At 39.5% G+C, this 20,181-nt stretch overlaps 1 protein-coding gene and 1 pseudogene across 1 annotated transcript in view; both read left to right on the forward strand.

The window, feature by feature from the left end:
* LOC123379081 overlaps positions 1-20,181 on the forward strand; it is a 125,665-nt gene that overhangs the window by 67,983 nt on the left and 37,501 nt on the right. The window lies entirely within an intron of this gene.
* LOC123379686 lies at positions 966-4,362 on the forward strand (annotated as a pseudogene).

A 20,181-nucleotide genomic window follows, 5' to 3' on the forward strand; every position in this document is an offset into this window, starting at 1 on the left:
TAGGTGATCTCAACTGTGAGTTAGGAATCCGTTGGTTTTAAATGCTGCACAGGAAAAAAGACAGAACTTAAAAACAATTCTTGTGCTTCAGGAAAATGTTCCAACTGGAATAGCTTAGCTTTACTGAAATAATTAGTGCGTACATGCTTTAAGTTGTCATTGGCCAGAAAATATTAAAAAGAACTATCATGAACTCAACAGCAAGTTTTTTGTTCAAAAGACTTACCAAATATTTATATTATTTTGTTCTTTATTGATGCCAAATATGCTTTAACTTTTTTTGTTGTTTTACAGAGTTTTCACTTTGACCAGGAGAATTTTTATCTCAAATGTTTTTAAATCCTTATGAGCACAAGTTGGTACCATTGACCTATTTACTTTTAAATTATAGTGATTCTCACACATTAGCCTGAATAAGAGTCACTTGGATTTCTTGCTCAAATCAAGATTCTAAGGTCTCATCTCCTCAAAATTCTGGTTCAGTAGGTCTGGGATTGGCTTCTGGTAATCTGCATTTTATTCAGGTGGCCTGTCGTCTATACAGGTGACCCTTGGACAACATGGGTTTGAAATGTGTGTATATTTGTGGGTTTTTTTTAAATGAATACAGTATAGTACTGTAAATGTATTTCCTCCTCATAATTTTCTTTCTCTTTTTCTTTTTTTTTTTTAAAGAGAGAAGATGCAAGTGAGCGAGGGGCAGGGACAGAGAGAGAGAGAGAGAGAGAGAGAGAGAGAGAGAGAGAAAGTGAGGCTCACCCAAAGCACGAGCACTCATACTCACATGAAACGGGGCTCACGCTCACCCGATGTGGGACTTGTACTCCCAAACTGTGAGATCATGACCCGAGCTGAAGTCAGATGCTTAAAGACTGAGCCATCCAGGTGCCGCTTCCTTACAATTTTCTTAACAACATTTTCTTTTCTCTAACTTTTTTTATTGTAAGAATACCATATATAAAACAGAATGTACAAAATATGTGTTAATAGATTGTGTTATTGGTAAGGCTTCAACAGTATGCTATTAGTAGTTAAATTTTGGGGGAGTCAAAAGTTATATATGGACTTTTGACTGTGCAGAGTGTTGGCACCTCTAACCTCCAAATTATTTAAGGCTCAACCATACTTTGTAAAGAATTCATAGAAGTTTGACTCTCCTCCATCCAGTACACTCATTTGCTTAATATTCATTGCATATATATGGAGATTTCTTGAATGAATAAAGGAATAAATAAACATGTATTATGTGCCATGCATGATCATTGCCCTTAAGGAGTTAGCCAGTAAAACACATGTATAGATGGTTATAAGGCAAATTAAAGAAATTGTAAGTGAAAAATCTTTGGGAACATAAAGGAGGAATAAATTATTTATAATTGGGGGACATTTAGCAAAGGAGAGTATATTTAGACTAGGAAGCATGAGAGTTTTCCTCTAGGTGGAGAAGGTGGGAGAAAGACCATACTGACAAGGGAGGAGTTTGAAGAAAGGTCCAGAGATGGGAACATGCATAGTGTGTTCAGGGGAGGGTGAGCAACCTAATATGACCACAGCCCTTGTTGTGTCTTGCATTAGAAGTGGGAATAAAGCTCCAAAATGTCCTGAGATCAGATTTTGCAGGACCTGGAATATTTCAATGCTGAGCATTTGGGGTTTTGTTGGGTGGGCAGTGAGATATCAGTGTCAATTTTAAAGTGAGGGACTGACCTGATTAATTCTGTGTGTGGCAACAATTTGGACAGAAACAATTAAAGACAGGAAGAAGTGTTAAGAGGCTACTCATAGTCCATGGAAAGAAACTAAAGTCCTGGCAAAGATAATGGAGATGGTGGACTGGATTCAAGAGACAAACATAACTTGGCAATAAGTTGGATTTGAGGTGGGGTTAAATTTGAAGGAGTGAAGGGAAGGGAATTTGGTGTCCAAGTTTCCAGTTGAGTAACTGTGGATAGTGACATGATTGACCAAGTCAGGCAATGGAGAAAGAGAAACATTATTGGTGGAAATAAAGCTTTTGACTTAGAAGCTTGTTTAGAAAGTGTGTTTGAAGACTGGTTGTGCTGGGCAGCTCTAGGAAGCTTCTAAGTAAGGCAGAATCTCAGACTTCTATCCCAGATATACTGAATCGGAATCAGCACTCTTATGCCATCCCCAGGCGATTCATATGCACATGAAAATCTGAGAAGCACTGGTAGAAGAACATACAAAGTCTGTTGTTGGGACACAATCATTCTAAAGGACTCCATACCAAAAAGGGCTTTGTGGTTATTTAAGTTGGGGGAAGGCTCTATGTGATAACCCATATGATCACTATTCTTGGAGATTCAAAAACTACAAGTTATACATTCTGCTTCTGAAAGCAATATTACCCTATATGTTAACTAGAATTTAAATAATAACTTGAAAACAAAGAACAAACGAAGCCCAAAGTTAGAAGAAAGGAATAACAAAGATCAGAGCAGAAATAAATGAAATAGAGACTAACAAGACAACAGAAAATATCGATGAACCCAAGAACTTGTTCTTTGAAGAGATAAACAGAATTGAGAAACCTTGAGCTAGACTCACCAAAAAAAGAGAGGAAATAAGATCAGAAATGAAAGAGAAAATGCTACAATTGATACCACAGAAATACAAAGGATCATCAGAGACTATGAATAATTGTATGCCAGCAAATTGTACAACCTAGAAGAAATGGATAAATTCCTAGAAACATGTGACTTTCCAAGTCTGAATCATGAAGAGTTAGAAAATCTGAATGGTCAATTAAGAGTAAGGAGATTGAATCAGTAATTTAAGAACTTTGTACAAATAAAAGTGTAAGACCATACAGCTTCACTAGTGAATTCTAAATGTTCAAAGATGAATTAATACCAATCTTCTCAAACTCGGCTAAAAAAATAGAAGAGGAAGGAATGAGACAAGCATTATCCTGATACCAAAACCAAACAAAGACACAAGAAAAGAAAATTACAGGTCAATATCCCTGATGAACATAGATGCAGAAAATCCTCAACAAAATAATAGCAAACCAAATTCAACAATACATTAAAAGGATCAAGCACAATGATGAAGTAGGATATATTCTAGGGATTCAAAAGTGGTTCAACACCTGCAAATCAAAATGATACACCACATTAACAAAATGAAGATAAGAATCATAACCATTTGAATAGATGCAGAAAAGGCATTTGACAAATAGCAATTTATGATAAAAACTCTCAACAAAGCAGGTATTGAGGAGATGTACCTCAACATAATGAAGGCCATTGATGACAAGCCCACAGCTAACATCATACTCAATGGGGAAAAGCTGAAAGCTTTTCCTCAAAGATCAGAATCAGGACAAGAATGCCCACTTTTGCCACTTTTATTTAATATGGTATTGGAAGTCCTGGCCAGAGAAGTTAGGCAAGAAAAAGAAATAAGAGACATCTAAACTGGAAAGAAGTAGTAAAACTTACCATTTGCAGATAACATGATACTCTATACAGAAAACCCTAAAGACTCCACCCCAAAACTGTGAAAACTGATAAATGAATTTGGTAAAGTTGCAGGACACAAAACCAGTATAAAGAAATTGCTTGCATTTCTACATACTAACAATGAACCATCAGAAAGAAAAATTAAGGAAACAATCCCAGGTATAATTACATCAAGGATAATGAAAAACTGCTCGGTCAGATGGGCCGGAGACACTTCTGGGAGCAACAGCATGATGCTTGTCCAAGGAGAACCCCAAGTCTGGTTCAAACTTGTATTGGTTGGTGATGGTGGTACTGGAAAAACTATGTTCATGAAATGTCATCTGACTGGTGAGTTTGAGAAATAGGCAGCCATATTGGGTGTTGAGATCCATCCCTTTGTGTTCCATGACAATAGAGGACCTATTAAGTTCAATATATGGAACGCGGCTGGTCAGGGGAAATTTGGTGGGCTAGAGAGATGACTATTATATCCAAGCCCGGTGTACCATTATAATGTTTGATGTAACATCAAGGGTTTCTTACAAGAACGTGCCTGACTGGCATAGAGATCTGGTACAAATATGTGAAAACATCCCCATCGTGCTGTGTGGCAACAAAGTAGACATCAAGGACAGGAAAGGTACAGCAAAATCTTCCACCATAAGACCAACCTTCAACACTATGACATTTCTGCCAAAAGTAACTACAATTTTGACCAGCCCTTCCTGTGGCTTGTTAGAAAACTAACAAGTGGAACATGTGCTTCATCTATGGGTTGCTGAAGGAGAAGAATGGGCTTCGGAGTGAATGTGACAGTGTATACCCTCATTTTTTGAACCTGCATATTTAGCTGTTTTGGAACACAATTGTTTCCTTTCTGAGTTTCTTTTTTTAAAAAATTTTTTTTTCAACGTTTATTTATTTTTGGGACAGAGAGAGACAGAGCATGAACGGGGGAGGGGCAGAGAGAGAGGGAGACACAGAATTGGAAACAGGCTCCAGAGCCATCAGCCCAGAGCCTGACGCGGGGCTCGAACTCACGGACCGTGAGATCGTGACCTGGCTGAAGTCGGACGCTTAACCGACTGCGCCACCCAGGCGCCCCGACCTTTCTGAGTTTCAAATATAAGACTGCTGTAGTCACATCACAGTATCCAGTGGTGAAATCTCATTTGTCACTGTCCTTTCCATTTCTTTTAATTTAGAATTAGAATAAAGTTGTATTTCAAATATCTAAAAAAAAAAAAAAACAACCCTGAAATAATTAGAGATAATTTAACCAGTGAGCTGAAAGACCTATTAGACACTATTAGACTATTAGGTACTAATGAAAGAAATTCAAGAAGATAAATAAATGGAAAGATATTCTGTGCTCATGAATTTGAAGAATTAGTATTGTTAAAATGTCCACACTACCCAAAGCAATCTACAGATTCAGTGCAATCTCTATCAAAATTTGAGTGGCATTTCACAGAAATAGAACAAACAATTCTAAAATTTGTATGGAACATTAAAGGACTCCAGATAACCAAAGCAATCCTGAGAAAGAAGAACAAAGCTGGAAGCATCATGCTCCCTGATTGTAAACTACAGTTGGAAAGTTATAGTAATCAAAACAGTATGGTATTGGCCTAAGAACAGATATATGGATCAACGAAACAGAAGTGAAAACCCAGAAATAAACCCTACTTATATGTTCAATTAATTTATGACAAAGGAGGCAAGAATATACAATGGGGAAAGGCAGTGTCTTAAATAAGTAGTGAGGAGAAAACTGGACAGCCACATGCAAAAGAATGAAAGTGGACTGCTATCTTACCCCCTACACAAAAGTTAATTCAAAATGGATACAAAACTTGAATGTAAGACCTGAAACCATAAAACTCCTAGAAGAAAACGTAAGTGGTAATCTTGACATGGGTTTGGCAAGATTTTTTTGAATTTGACACAAAAATAAGGGCATCGATAGCAAAAATTAGCAGGTGGGATTACTTCAAACTAAAAAGCTTCTGCACAGCCAAGGAAACCATCAACTAAATGGAAGGCACCTAGTGAATGGGAGAAAGTGTTTGCATATCAATTTTTGATCAAAATATCCAAAAATACCTAAACCTAATAGCAAAAAAGAAGTCTGATTCAAAAATGTGTGAAGAATCTGGATAGACATTTTTCTAAAGAGCACATATTGATGGCCAATAGATACATGAAAATATGCTCAATATCACTAATCACCAGGGAGATGCAAATTAAAGCCACAATGAGATATCACCTCAATGAGATATTACCTATTAGAATGGCTGTTACCAAAAAGACCAGAAATAAGTGTTGGTGAGAATGTAGAGAAAAGGAAATCCTGTGCACTGTTGGGGGGAATGTATATTGATGTAGCTACTACGGAAAACAGTATGACGTTCCTCAAAAAATTAAAAATAGAACTATCCTGTGATCCAGCAATTTTGCTTCTGGGTATTTATCTGAAGAAAACAAAAACACTCAGAAAGATAGCTGCACCCCTGTGTGCATTGAAGCATGATTTACAACAGCCAAAACATGGAGACAACTTAAGTGTTCATTGATGGAAGAAGGGAAGAGAAAAGGTGGCATATATACACAATAGAATATTATTCAACCATAAAAAGGAATGAAATTATGCAATTTGTGACAGATGGAACTTAAGGGCATTATGCTAAATAAGTCAGACAGAGAAAGACTTATCTAAAGAATCTGTAGAATCTAAAAAACTGCCAAAAACAAACAAAAATCCAAACTCATAGAAATAGGGAACAAATTGGTGGTGGCCAAAGGTGGGGGTGTCTGATAGGCAAGATGGGTGAAGGAAGTGAAAAGGTACAAACTTTTGGTTATAAGTAAATCCAGGGGTGCGTGGGTGGCTCAGTTGGTTAAGCATACAACTTTGGCTCAGGTCATGATCTCGCGGTTCGTGAGTTTGAGCCCCTCATCAGGCTCCACACTGTCAGTGTAGAGCCTACTTGGGATTTTCTCTTGTGCTCCCTCTGTCTGTCTGTCTCTCAAAATAAATAAATAAGCTTATAAAATAAATAAGTCCTGAGGATGTAATGTACAGCATGGTGACTATAGTTGATAATACCGTATTGCATATTTGAAAGGTCCTAAGAAAGTAAATCTTAAAAGTTCTCAACACAAGGAAAAAAGTCTGTAACTATGTATGGGGAGGGCTGTTGACTAGACTTAATTGTGATAATTTTGCAGTGTATACCAATACTGAGTCATGTTGCACACCTGAATCTAATATAATGGTAACAAAACCAAACCCCTACAATTCATATTAGCTTATTAAAGCTCTGAGGAGTTCTATAGTGATGGAATCTGTCTGATTTTGCTTAAGTCAATATTTTCAAAATGTATTTTATCATGAGGTAGTGGGATAATTGTGTTCCTCCAAAAGAAATGTTTAAGTTCTGACCCCCTTATTTGGAAATAAACTTTTGCGGATGTAATCAAGTTAAGATGAGGTATTGCTATGTGAGGGTGGGTGCTAAATCCAATGAATGGTGTCTTTATAAGAGAAAGAAGAGGGAGGCTTGGAAAAAGACATACCTAGAGAAGAAAGTTGTGTGATGATAGAGGCAGAGGTTGGAGTGACACAGCTACAAGCTTAGAGATGCTAAGAATCACTGGCAACAACTAGAAGCTAGGAAGAGGCAATGAAAGATGCTTTCCTAAGCTTCAGAGGGAGCGTGGTCTTGCCAACACCTTAATTTTGGACTTCTAGCCTCCAGAACTGTGAAAGAACTGATTGTTTTAAGTAGTCCAGTTTGTGGTAACTTATTATTGCAACCCTAGGAAACTAATGTGTGACTCTTTAAGACAAATAACACTAACATTCTGAGCATCACTAGATTAGAAAATAGTAGTTTAGAACATACATGGAGATGCATGTGCATGTGGAGGTGTAGCTGTCAAACTGGCTTTGGAAATTGGGTATAAATTTCAAGAGGGGATTGGGATAGATGAGAGACATTTGGAAGTAAAGCACACAGTGGGCAGTTAAAGCCTGGGGAATGAGGAGTGGACCAGGGAGATCATTTAAACAGAAATCCCAGGAGAATAGCTATAATTGAAGGAAAATTGAAAAACAGCAAGAGAATGGGCATTAGGCATAACAGAAGAAATAAAATTTTTAAAAGCTACATGCATCCCTATGTTTATTGCAGCATTATTTATGATAGCTAAATTAAAGAAGCAGCCCAAGTGTCCATCAGTAGGTGAATAAAGAAGATGATTAGTAGAAGGGAGGTGTTGGGGGATGGATGAAATAGATTAAGGGGAATTAAAGCACACTTATGGGGGTGCCTGGGTGGCTCAGTTAGTTGAGTGACCAGCTCTTGGTTTTGGCTCAGGTCATAATCTCGCAGTTTGTGAGAGTGAGCCCTTCGTGACCTTGCAGAACCTGCTTGGGATTCTCTCTCTGTCCCTCCCCTGCTCATGTACTCTTGCGTGCTCTCTCAAAATAAATACATAAACATTAAAAAAGGCACACTTACTGGGGCGCCTGGGTGGCTCAGTTGGTTGAGCATCCGACTTCAGCTCAGGTCATGATCTCATGGTTTGTGAGTTTGAGCCTCGCGTCAGGCTCTGTGCTGACAGCTGAGCCTGGAGCCTCCTTCGGATTCTGTCGTTTCCTCTCTCTGCCCCTCCCCACTTGTGCTCTCTCTGTCTCTCAAAAATAAATGTAAAAAAGATAAAAAAGCACACTTATAAAGAGCGCTGAGTAATATATAGAATTGTTGAATCATATTGTACACTTGAAACTAATGTAACCTGTGTGTTAATTATATATATTTTAATAATAAAATTCTGATAACAGGAAAAAAAGACTTAATTTAGCAATTAGGAAGTCAGTAGTTATCTTTGAGAAAGCAGTTTGAGCAACTTGAAGTAGAGGCAAGCTTGCCGTGGGTCAAGGAGTGAACAACAGGGCCTTCAGTCAAAGAAGTCAAAGTAAAAGCATTTCAGTCTTCAGTCCTCCTTGAGACCTTGAAAAAGTTTTTGAAAAAAAACTTTTCTTGAAAAAATGGAAAAAAAGAAGAAAACTCTGTCTTTGATGAAATACAGAAACTTCACTATGAACAAAATCTGGCCAGGGCTGAGAAATTGAGACTAAAACTAAGGGTGGAGACTGAGAACCCAGAAATCTCCTCAGATTTTAGCAGAGTCAGATTTCTCTGGAAGTGCATGTTACAGTCTTCAGGTCCAAAGGATCCTTCATTCAGTTTCCTGGGATCTAGAGAAATGCGGCCAGAAGAGAAGTGGGCATGTCCTTTGGCAGACCCAGGTGTCAACTGGAGAAAAGTGGGAGGGTTGGAGCTGATGGGGACCCCTGTGGAGGGTCCACAGGTATGCCCTAGCCTCCTAGCTAATGGGGTGTGCAATGGGGAGGTTGGAGGGGAAGCTGTGCTCGCCAGGTTGCAACACAAATCCACATCCTAACTGAAGAGAAAGGAGGAGAAATGTGCATTCAGGATGGAGGACAAATTTGGTGAGAAGGCTTTTGAGATAATATACTACATTTAAATTTCCGGGCTGAGTCTTCAAGCAAATGGTGGCCTCAGATAGAACTGCCCCAATACAGGTGAATAATCTTGAGAAAGGAACACATTAGACAATATGCATAAGAATAGAGGAAGAAAGAGTAATCGAAAGTCAGATAACTTACATAAATTAGAAGACGAATTGTTCTTACGAATTTGACAAAGAATCTTAAAGATACTATAGGCAGCATCATCTCTTGGGGAGGAGGAAGCACACACATGTGCAAAATGATCGAAAAGGAGATAAGACCATAGAGAAGAAAAAAAAAAACAAATTGGTAGAGCTCAGTAAAAAATGAAAGGAGCGCTTGGGTGGCTCAGTTGGTTAAGTGTCTGGCTCTTGACTTCGGCTCAGGTCATGATCTCACAGTTTGTGATTTTAAGCCCTGCATCAGGCTCTCTGCTATCAGCACATGGCACATTTCGGATCCTCTGTCCCCCTTTCTCTGCACCTTTACCACTTGTACTCTCTCTCTCAAAAATAAACATTAAAAATAAATGAAAGAAATGATGAGGGACTATAAAATCAATGCAGAGATAAGTCTCATTAAACAAACAGAATCAGAAAAAAAATTCAAAACATAAGGATACAATTATTAGGAAATGGTGAAGCAAAGCCTGGTTCCCCTTTTAGCTATCTCTTACTGAAGTGCTTCCCATTTTTCCTAAAAGTCTTACCTTGATGGTATATTCTATTAATACCAGGGAAGCTGGGAATTGGATCCAGAGCAGTGGGATGAATTCTGCCATCCCTTTCACTCCTTATTTAGGTACTGATTATTCTTCTGCAATGTCTTTATCTTTTCAAGATTTCCCTTACCAATTCTCATAAGCACATTTTTCATGGCACAGAAATACTGATGGTGTAAGCTGGTGAAGGAAGGACACATGGCCAATGATTCCATGCCAGTTGTGTTCGCATCAAGAGCCACACAGACTGTAAGAAAGATATCTAGAATTCTATGGAATAAATGTCCCCAAAGCTATTTTAATTGATTAGACCTCAGCTTCATAAACCCCCTTGAACTGATGACCTTCAAGTGGTGCTCAGGCTCCACAAAGGTGAGAATGTCTTTAAACTGTGGTCTTCAAGCTACTGGCTTTGAGTTGAACTGGCTGGAAGAGTCTCTCTGACAACACATTTTGTTGAAGAAGCCCATCTATCAGAGGGCAGACCCTAAATTCATCTCTCAGTGCCCTTTCCCAAGAAAGTCCATTTCCTCTGTCCAGTGAACAACTTCCTATCTTTGATTTGGGTTTTCTTTAAAGAACTTGATACCAGTGGCCAGTGGATGCATATGTGTGAATTCTCAGTCCATCCAATAATGCAATTCATGCCAAAGGTTTGATACTCAAGTCTTAATTCCCAGGAAAAATGTGACTTTATGTTACCATGTGGTTTTCTTGTTCCCTTGAGCATCACTAAGCTACAGTTGGTCTTACCTGCTAACATTCTGCACATTAATTGGGGCTGGGAAACCTGATGCTAGGAGCTGAAACAGGTCTCAGGCCTCCTTTGGACTGTGTTGGCTAACTGTGTGTGTGTGTGTGTGTGTGTGTGTGTGTGTGTGTGTGTGTGTGTGTGTGTAGCTCCCTAGTAGTACAAAAGAGTGCAGAAAGATCCCCCCACAGGAAGATCTATTAGAAAGAAAATGAAATAACCTTTTAGGGCCCCACATGTGTATCACAGGCAGGCCTTGCACTAGAACAGAAGAAACCAGGGCCAGTTTTCATCATCTTAATGAATGGCGCCACCACCCTCCCAGCCAGAAATTTGTGATTATCCCTGATTCTTCTCTTGCGCTCATTTTCCACATTGAACTTACCAGCAAGTTCTTTTGGTTTTACCCAAAAAGATGTGTTGAGTCTGTCTTCTCTCCATCTCACTTCTGTACTTATGCCATGCTCTCCTAAGCTCCCGTTTGGACTGTTAAAACTGTCTCCTGTTTCTCCATAGCCATGCATTTCACCCTCCAGTCCATTGTGTGCATAGTAGCCAGTACCATATAAAACGTAGACGAGGTCATGTCACTTTTCTGTTTAAATCTCCAGCAGCTTCCAGTTTGCCTCAGAATAAAATAAAAATTCCTTATCATGACCTTCAACATCTTGAATAATCTAGCCCATGCCTACCTCTCTTAGCTCACTCCAGCCACACAAGGTTTCCTTTTAGTGCCATGAATACACCATGCCCTTTCCTTTCTCACAGATTTTGGGCTGTTTCCTTCTCCTGAAAATGATATTTCCCTAGTCCTAAATGCATGATAGCCTCTCATTTTTCAGGGCTCAAATGTCATCTGTTCAGAAAGCTTTCCTTTCTCATTGAAAGTAGGTGTATTGCATCCATTTTATTCTCTACCTCTGTCTATTTCTTTCTTTCTTTCATCTTTTTTTAAAGTTTATTTATTTTGAGAGAGACAGAGACAGTGCAAGTGAGTGGGGGCAGAGAGAGACAGACAGACAGAGACAGGGACAGAGAATCCCAAGCAGGTTTCATGCTGCCAGCCCAGAACCCGATGTGGGGTTCGAACTCACAAAACCATGAGATCATGACCTGAGCCAAAACCAAGAGTCAGACGCTTAACCGGCTGAGCCACCCAGGTACCCTTTTTTCTTTTTTACATCTTAGCAATATTTGTAATTAGTTTATCACTTTAAGCTCTCTCCTCACTAGAGCAGGAACACTTTAAGAGCAAGTATGCAGTCTGTCTTGTTCTATTCACTAATGTATCCCCAGGACTTTGCACCCTCAACAAATAATTGACAGTCAACAAATAATTGAATGAATGAATGAATGAACAGATGAATCCATTCTTGCAGACCATATATGAATGCAGAAACCTTAACGGTTGCCCATCCACATATTATGCTCCCTTTCCTTCCAGAGCTTTAAAGAAAGACATCATATTTGGGTACATTTAATTTGCAGAATCCTTTGAACTGGAATTTTTCAAATAGATGTCAACAGGTTTCCAAAAGTTGAAGTCTGTTACACATAACTCTGCAAAGGCATAGTCTGGAAGGTGACCCATTGTCCTGTGGGTTTGCATTGCGAATGGAAGTTCAGAACAATCCAACCATAAAGCAGTTCAACCACAGACCTCAACAAAGCCCTAATCATTTCTGGCCACACAGTTGTTTATATCCGCCATTGGAATTTGGCAAATAAACATAAAATGGGTGTTGATGAGGACACAATCAATTTTACATACCTCAATTTAAAAAATCATCTACTTGTTTATAACTAAGAAAATCCTAAGACATGCCTATTTTAATCATCTTTTACATTGGGAGAGACTATTATGGAGGCAGGGTGGGAGTAGAACATTTGAATTAGATCATACAAAAAAAGAAAAAAGGTTAGTTTGGAAGAGTACCCTTGCTTTTAGGCATATGTGGGAGGACGAATTTTTCTTGTCTCCCTTTATTTTATCACTTTACTCCTGGTAAGAGAGAGAACTTTTAGTTTAATAATACATGACCTACTGTAAGCCAGTATAGATGGCTGTAAGAAACCAGCTATACTGCCAAGAGGAGATGTTGTTTGCCTTGCAGTGATTTTACGTAGAAGATGCTGAAAGATCACAGACAAAGCCAAGGAGAACTTAGGGAGTTTTTGACTGAAGGATCCTCTCTAACTTCTCCCTCCCCAGAATGGAGGCAAGAATCATGATCTCTGTGGTCCAGTCCAAGTGGTGCAAACTTGGATAGCACTGGCATACTGGGAGAAGGTGGAAACTGGGAAAATCAGAGGGAGGAGAGATTCTTGGTCATGCACCCAAGACTTCTGGGCATCTATCCAAGGATAACTGTGTACAAGTGAAGGGTCTGATCAATAAAGAAACGGCCATCCTGCATCTTTCAGATTTCAGGGGAGCTTGTATCAGCTCATAGTAGGATATTCTCCTTCTGGTAGAGGATTATGCCTGCATTCCAAGTCCTCTGAGATATTTGGGAGGGATGGAGAGAGATAAGGTTGAATTTATGTAAAAGTTTTATCTAGAATCTTATTAGCAAGAAGGCTACCTGTGTCTAAAATAGTCTCCTCCAAATTGACATTTGGAAACTGCAGACCTCAGCTATTTCCTCTAGGGTCTTTGAGGCTTCTTCCCACACTGTGTATACAGGTGACATTATTTTATCTTTTTTCTTTGCATCCCCTTAAAGTTGATTTAAAGTCTTTTTTATGTTTGGTGGAAAAATACAAAGATTCTGGACGGATGCACTTAAACATAATGTTGCTAATAAGTCTACTATTTAATTGTGGCTGTTAATGCAAAATTTGATGATATTTCAGCTGGTATGATTAGCATTTAATCATTTTTTATCATGGTGATACTGCATTTACTGTCTTTCTGCTTTGAAGATGTCAGCAGTCTCCTCTATTTATTTAGAATTTTATGTGTTGGAGACATTGGCTTTAGAATTTTAAGGTTTGACGCCATGAATGCTTAAAGGAAGTTATTTGCATTTCTGCAGACTGCAGATGATTCCTGGTTCTTTTGGTTCTTGGTCTGTTTTGTACGGGTCCAGTGTAAGAGTTTTGAGACTATCTGAGCCTTCAGCACGTGTCCATTAGCTGCATAACCTGGGCAAATCATTAACCTAACTGGGCTTCAGATTCTTGATCTGGCAACTGGGGATAATAATACCTGATCTCCTGGGGGTAGTTATGAGCATCAGCTGAGAGGTGCATGAAAGTGTCTTAAAAATTCATAAATTATTAAATGAATTAAGATGGCTTTCGTGATGTTTGTTGTTGTTATCATCACCATCATCTAAATTAACCCAGTATGGAGGCTTAGAAAAATCAGTGTCAATTGCAGTAGTCATCCCTTTTCTGCAGTTTTAGTTACCTATAGTCAATGATGGTCTGAAAGCAGATGGTCTTCCTTATGACCTATGGTCAGGTCAGTAGTTGTCTAATGTTAGGTCACATGCCTGTATCCTTCACTTCATCTCCTCACACAGGCATTTTACTGTCTTGCATCATCCTAAGAAGAAGGGTGAGTACAGTACAATATTTTGAGAGAGACAATAATCTCATAACTTTTATTACAGCATGTTGTTAAAATTGTTCTATATTTAGTTATTAATCTCTTCCTGTACCTAATTTATAAGATAAACTTTATAATTATGCATGCTTAGGAAAAAAACATAGTATATATGTTCAGTACTTTCTGTGGTTTCAGACATCTACTGGAGGTCTTGGAGTGTATCCCTGTGGATAAAGTGGGGAGACTACCATATTTGTTAGGCCAAATAACAAATTTGGCTTTTTGACACAATTCTCTACCATGCTGTGAGCACCCAAAGGACTTTAAAAAATTATTTAAAAAAATGTTTATTTATTTTAGAGAGAGAGTGCATGAGCAAGGAAGGGGTTGAGAGAGGGGGACACAGAATCCGAAGCAAGCTCTAGACTCTGAGCTGTCAGGCTCAGAGCCTGATGTGGGGCTTGAACTCACAAACTTTGAAATCAAGACCTGAGCCGAAGTCTGATGCTTAACCGCTTAACCGACTGAACCACCCAGGAACCCTATCCCTAGGACTTTTAAATGTGGATTTGATTCACAAGAAACATTTGAGAAAAACAATTGTATAAAGGAAGGTCATCTTATAACAAAATGAAAAGTGATTCTTCCTCTTCATCTATGAGTGACAAGGCATTGTCACATTGATTACCTAATTTCATCTTTTTTGGGAAACGGAGAGCAGGTGCTATTAAGCCATTTAGACATAAGAAAAAGCTTAGGTACAGGAAGCAAAATCAAAGGTTCAAGGTGTCTTAACAAGCAGGATGCTTTGTTGAGTGGACACCTAAGTAAAAGGTAAGAGGTAAGGAGCTGAGATTAAAGAACCTACACTGAAGGGAAACCAGGCCAGTAGAACAGAAACAAAGTAGAACAGAAACGAAGAGCTTTGGAGAGGCGAGGAGGAGTTGTAGCGGTGGGCTTAGAGTGGTCCCTTTGTGAGGCCTGGGCTCCCCAAATAACTGCTGCTTTGTCATAGACTTTTTTTTTTTTCCTGGTCACCAGATTATCCTCCCAACTAGTTGAAACATGCAGGCTTTAAGAGTGCTGGTGGAGGCAAATGGATGGTTTTATTTGAATATTAGGTATTAAAACGCTTGGTGAAGCCCCTGCGGATGGGTATAGCCTTCTCAAAATGAATCTAGATCAAACTCAATTCACATGCTAAACAGAGAGGGTCAGTTTTCTGGGTGGGCAGCCTGAGGCAACACGTCACACAGCATGCTTAATAGATGCTGTACACAGTAGGAGCTTACTAGATAATCATTGACGGAAGGGATTGTGTTGTAGGCCTATCTGACCCACTGACAGCTAACACAAATACAGCCTTTCCATTGTGCCTGACTGAGGGCTTTCCATATGTTTAACTAACTTACGCTAAAACCCTCTGAGTTAGGTGCTGTTATCACCATTGTACACGTGAAAAACCTGAAGTATAGCAAGGTTAAGTAACTTGTCCAGGGCTAGAAAGTGGTGGAATTGAGATTTGAACCAAGATAATTTGACTGGAAACACCGTGCCGCTAATAGTCTAGTCACCTGCATCTACGTTTCCTTTTGTAATAGCTCACGGTTCTCAGACTTGGCATATATATGCATTCTTGTACCAATTTGTGTACATAAAAAATGTACACTGTCTTCTATGGGGGAGTTAATGGGCTTTTAAAGGTAAAGTTAGCCTTACGGGTTAATGTTAGAATTTAACCCCATCTTAAGATGAAACTGCATTGTGCCATTAAATAGTCACAACACTATGAGCTGTGTGTTTGTGTCATTTAGGATTCTTGAATACAAGTAACAGAAACCCACTGGGACCAACTTAAGTCAATGATGTTACTTTTTTTCCCCTAAAAATGTAAAAATCGGGTTTATTGAACTGTCACTTATATACATTAACATTCACTGTAGTGTATAAACTCATACAGTCATGTCACCCCCATTACAGTGAAGATATAGAACATTTCTGTCACCCCAGAAAGTTCCCTCATGCCCCATTGTAGCAAACCTTCTTGCTGTCCTTAGTCATTGGCAACTACTAATCTATTTCTGTCCTGTAGTTTTGCCTTTTCCCAGCCCCAATATCAATGGCTCATATCCTACATAGCCTTTTGAATGTGGCTTTTTCCTTCAGATTCATTCATGCCTATATCTGCATCAGTTGTTGGTTTCTTTTTATTGCTGAGAAGTATTCTGTCGTATGAATGTGCCACAGTTTGCTTATGCATTCACCGGTTGAAAGATATTGGGGTTGTTTCCAGTTTTTGATGATTATGAATAAAACTGCTATAAATATCCGTGTATAGCTTTTGAGTGCATACATGTTTTCATGTCTCTTGAGTAAAAATATCTAATCCTGGGACGGTTGAATCATCGTTAAGTGTATATTTGATTTTAGAAGCAGTAGCCAAGCTGTTTTCTGTAAGGCCTGTATGGTTTACATTCCCATCAGCAGTGAGTTCCAGTAGCTCCCCTCCTCACCAGCTGTGGGTATTCTCAGTGTTCATCCTAGCAGTGCTAAGGGTGGGGCAGTGCTACCTCTCCGTGGCCTTGATTTGTATTTCCCGAATGAGTCAAGATGTTGAACACCTTTTCCTGGGCTTATTTGCCACACGTATCTCTGCTTTTGGTGATGTTTCTGTTCACATCTTTGCCGGACTTTTTCTTGGGTTCTTTGTGTTATTATTTTAGTTTTGAGAGTTCTTTGTATATTTGAAGTCTTTATCTGATGTGTGTTTTGCAGATACTTTGTACCTGTGGTTTGCCTTTCTCTTAATGTTGTCTTCCCAAAAACAAACAAAAAATTTAAAATTTTGATGGAGTCCAATTAATTTTTTTATGGATTGCAGTTTTTATGTCATATCTAATAAATCTTTACCTAACTCAAAGTCATAGAGATTTTCTCCTATGTTTCTTCTTGAACTTTTATAGTTTTGGGGTGTACATTTAGGTTTACGATGCATTTCAAGTTAATTTTTGTGTATGTTGCAAAGTATTGATTGAGGGTCAATTTATGATATATTTTTTGAGTTTTTGATACATTTTTTGATTTGTTCTATATAATTTTATTTAATGTTTATTTTATTTTTGAAAGAGAGCATGAATGGAGGGAGGGGTAGAGGGAGAAGGAGACACAGAATCTGAAGCAGGCTCCAGGTTGAGCTGTCAGCACAAAGCCCGATTCAGGGCTTGAACCCACAAACCGTGAGATCATGACCTGAGCTGAAATTGGACGCTTAACTGACTGAGCCACCCAGGTGCCCCTGATTTATTATATTTTTTGATTTATAGATTTCCAATTATTCCAGCATCCTTTGTCATAAAGACTTGTCTTTCTCCACTGAATTGCTTTGCACCATTGTAAACAACCAATTGACAACATATTTACAGGTCTGTTTCTGGACTTGTATTTTTTTCTGTATTCTAAGCACTTTTAATAGATTACTTCTCTTAATTCTCACAACACATACCTATTATGATAGAGGAAATTGAGTCACAGGGAATTTAAATACTAGTTTGGGGTCATGGAGCTGGAGGGTAGTAACTGGGCTTTGAATGTTGGCAGCCTAGTTCCTTACCCTAGATCCTAAACCACTATCCTATTCAGCCCTGCTGAGGTCTCAGAGAATCCAAGAGAGAGGGTGCCAGCAGCCATAGAAACAGCATCCAGCCTGAGAATAGAATATGTCTGGGACCTACTATCTTAGTCCTCTGTTCCTTGGCGGGGGGGGGGGACATATTCTCCTTCAGATTGGCTTTCTCTGCTTAAAGTCCATATACTGGGAAACAGTAGCTCCCAAATTTTCATCTTCTCTCAGAGAAGGAGTAGTCAGACTGGCTGGATTTCAGAATCAAATCTAAATTCATAAGGAAGAACCTGACTAGCTCGGCCAGAGGCAGGAGGCCCAGCCCCAGATATTCTCCCCTTATCTATCCAGTTTACCATGGCTAGGATGAGCACTGAGTGGAGGCACCTCTGACAGGCCCACCTTGGCCAAGTGAAGGTCTTGGTATAATCAAACTACAGGAGCAGAGTCAAAGCTGGTTGCTGAGGATGCAGTGCTGTAAACAGGCAGATAATGTGGGGGAGAGGAAGATCTCCAAAAGGGGGTGGGGACAAGGCTACATTATGACTTTTGTGGGCCCTCAACACTGAAGCCTTTGTAGACCTCTTTCTTCATATGTATATTAACATTTATATTTTATGACCTCTTGATATAAAGATGAATGCAATCCAGGCTAGATTATATTAATTATCTTCTGGTCTTAAAAGAAGTTAAACCATTTTGGTGAGCCCCTAAAAGCATCATGGGTCCTGGGCACTGTGGCTACTGTACCTAATGGTTCAGAAGTCTGTGCTGGGAAAGTGCCATGAAGAAATTGAACAAGCATCTGCTAAATACGATCGTTCCCATTTCTATTAACACAGAAGCTGAGGCTTGGTGAGGCAATAACAGAATAACTGGTAGGTCTTTTGATGGCAAGAGGGCTTTTCAGTGTGGCATGCCAGAGGGATTTCCAAGTTATGTTCCAACAAGACCTCTCCTGGCTGGCTGTTTTTTGTTCTTCAGTGGCCTCAGGCAGAGATACATTTTCTTGGTTCTCATTTCTCTTGATCCTTTCAGCCTACCTAACTAAATGAACTGCTCTTCAGACCTTGAAACCTAGAAGCAGGATGTTGGTGGGGATGTCCACATTTTCTCATCTGTTTATTCCTTCAGGTGAGACTATTGGTCCTCCACTTTGGCAAGACAAGCCAACAGACTATGAGTTTTCCAGTTGCACTTTGGTATAATTACATATATGAAGAGCCCCATTCATAAGTGTGTTCACTTGTTCATTTATTCTTTCATTTGTGCCACCTTTAAAAGTTTTTAAAATATGTTTATTTATTTATTTTGAGAGAGAGGGAGGGAGAGAGAGCATCCCAACCAGGGTCTGCACCATTAGCACAAAGCCCAATGTAGGGCTTGAACCCAGACTGTGAGACCATGACCTGAACCAAATCAAGAGTTGGATGCTGAACCATCTGAGCCACCCAGGTGCTCCATTTGTGCTGCCTTTTATATAGCATCAGGTGCTATGGGAAGTGCTGGGAATACAGTTTGCAGGTGGAGTTTCTGTACTTTTGGAGCTCCTAGTCTAGTCTAGAATTATTTAGTTAAAAGTGAGGTAAAATTCATAAAGACAAAGCAGCTTATATGATGACAGACCTTCTATGTCACCAGGGAATATAATGGTGTGGGGTGGGATCTATGAACTTAATTCAGTCTGAGGTCACTGCCACTGTGCGAAAGCAGCCTCCTGGACAAAACCTGAAGGATGAGCCATGTGGAGGCTTGGGGATGAGGGCAAGGGGAGGTAAGGAGGGAAGAAAATCTATGGGGAGCCCTTGAGCAGGTTCAAGGACTCAAAAATGCCAGTGTGGCTGGAGTACAGCAAGCAAAGGGCAAGGTGGTGGAATGAGTCTAGAAGGGTAGGCAGGAGGCAGATTCTTCAGGGTCGCTTAGGCAATGTGGAGAGTTTTGAAGCTGGTCCTAAGAGCAGTGAGAGCTGTATGGAAGGTTTTAAGGAGAGGAGTGACGTGATCACATTACTTTCTGTTTCTTTTCCCTCCCTCCTTAGCTCTTTTTTTCCCTTTCCCCACCCCTCTGTTTTTACACAAAATCACTCTGAGTTTCTGTTCCATTTTCAGATACATGCAAGCCTATAAAACTTCAAATACACCCATTCTTACCATATGTTCACCGACATGCTCTTTTGCCAGGAAGCAGCTTGCATTCTTTTAAAGGTTAATGTCAAGGCAGGTCAGCCTTAGTTAAATAGACCAAATTGGGAATTACTAATACCAAATTGACAATACCTTAACTTAACATTCAGTGGCCATCAACCCGACCTTGAGCAAGAACTCTCACATTTGCAGAAGCCAATGCTTCTTGCTGGGCGGGCAGGGACAGCCAGTGATTCGCACATAGGGACCATCCCCTACTGTTGTAGTGGCTGGTCGCGTAGAGACAGTATGAATTATTCATGTGAGGAAGACAAATTAGAGTTAGAACCAGGTGCGCTGCCTTCTCTCGTGAGGACTCTGCCAATTAGGATAAAGAAGGAA

Source organism: Felis catus, chromosome C1 (genome assembly GCF_018350175.1).
Source record: "Felis catus isolate Fca126 chromosome C1, F.catus_Fca126_mat1.0, whole genome shotgun sequence".
In the NCBI taxonomy this organism is placed as follows: Eukaryota; Metazoa; Chordata; class Mammalia; order Carnivora; family Felidae; genus Felis; species Felis catus.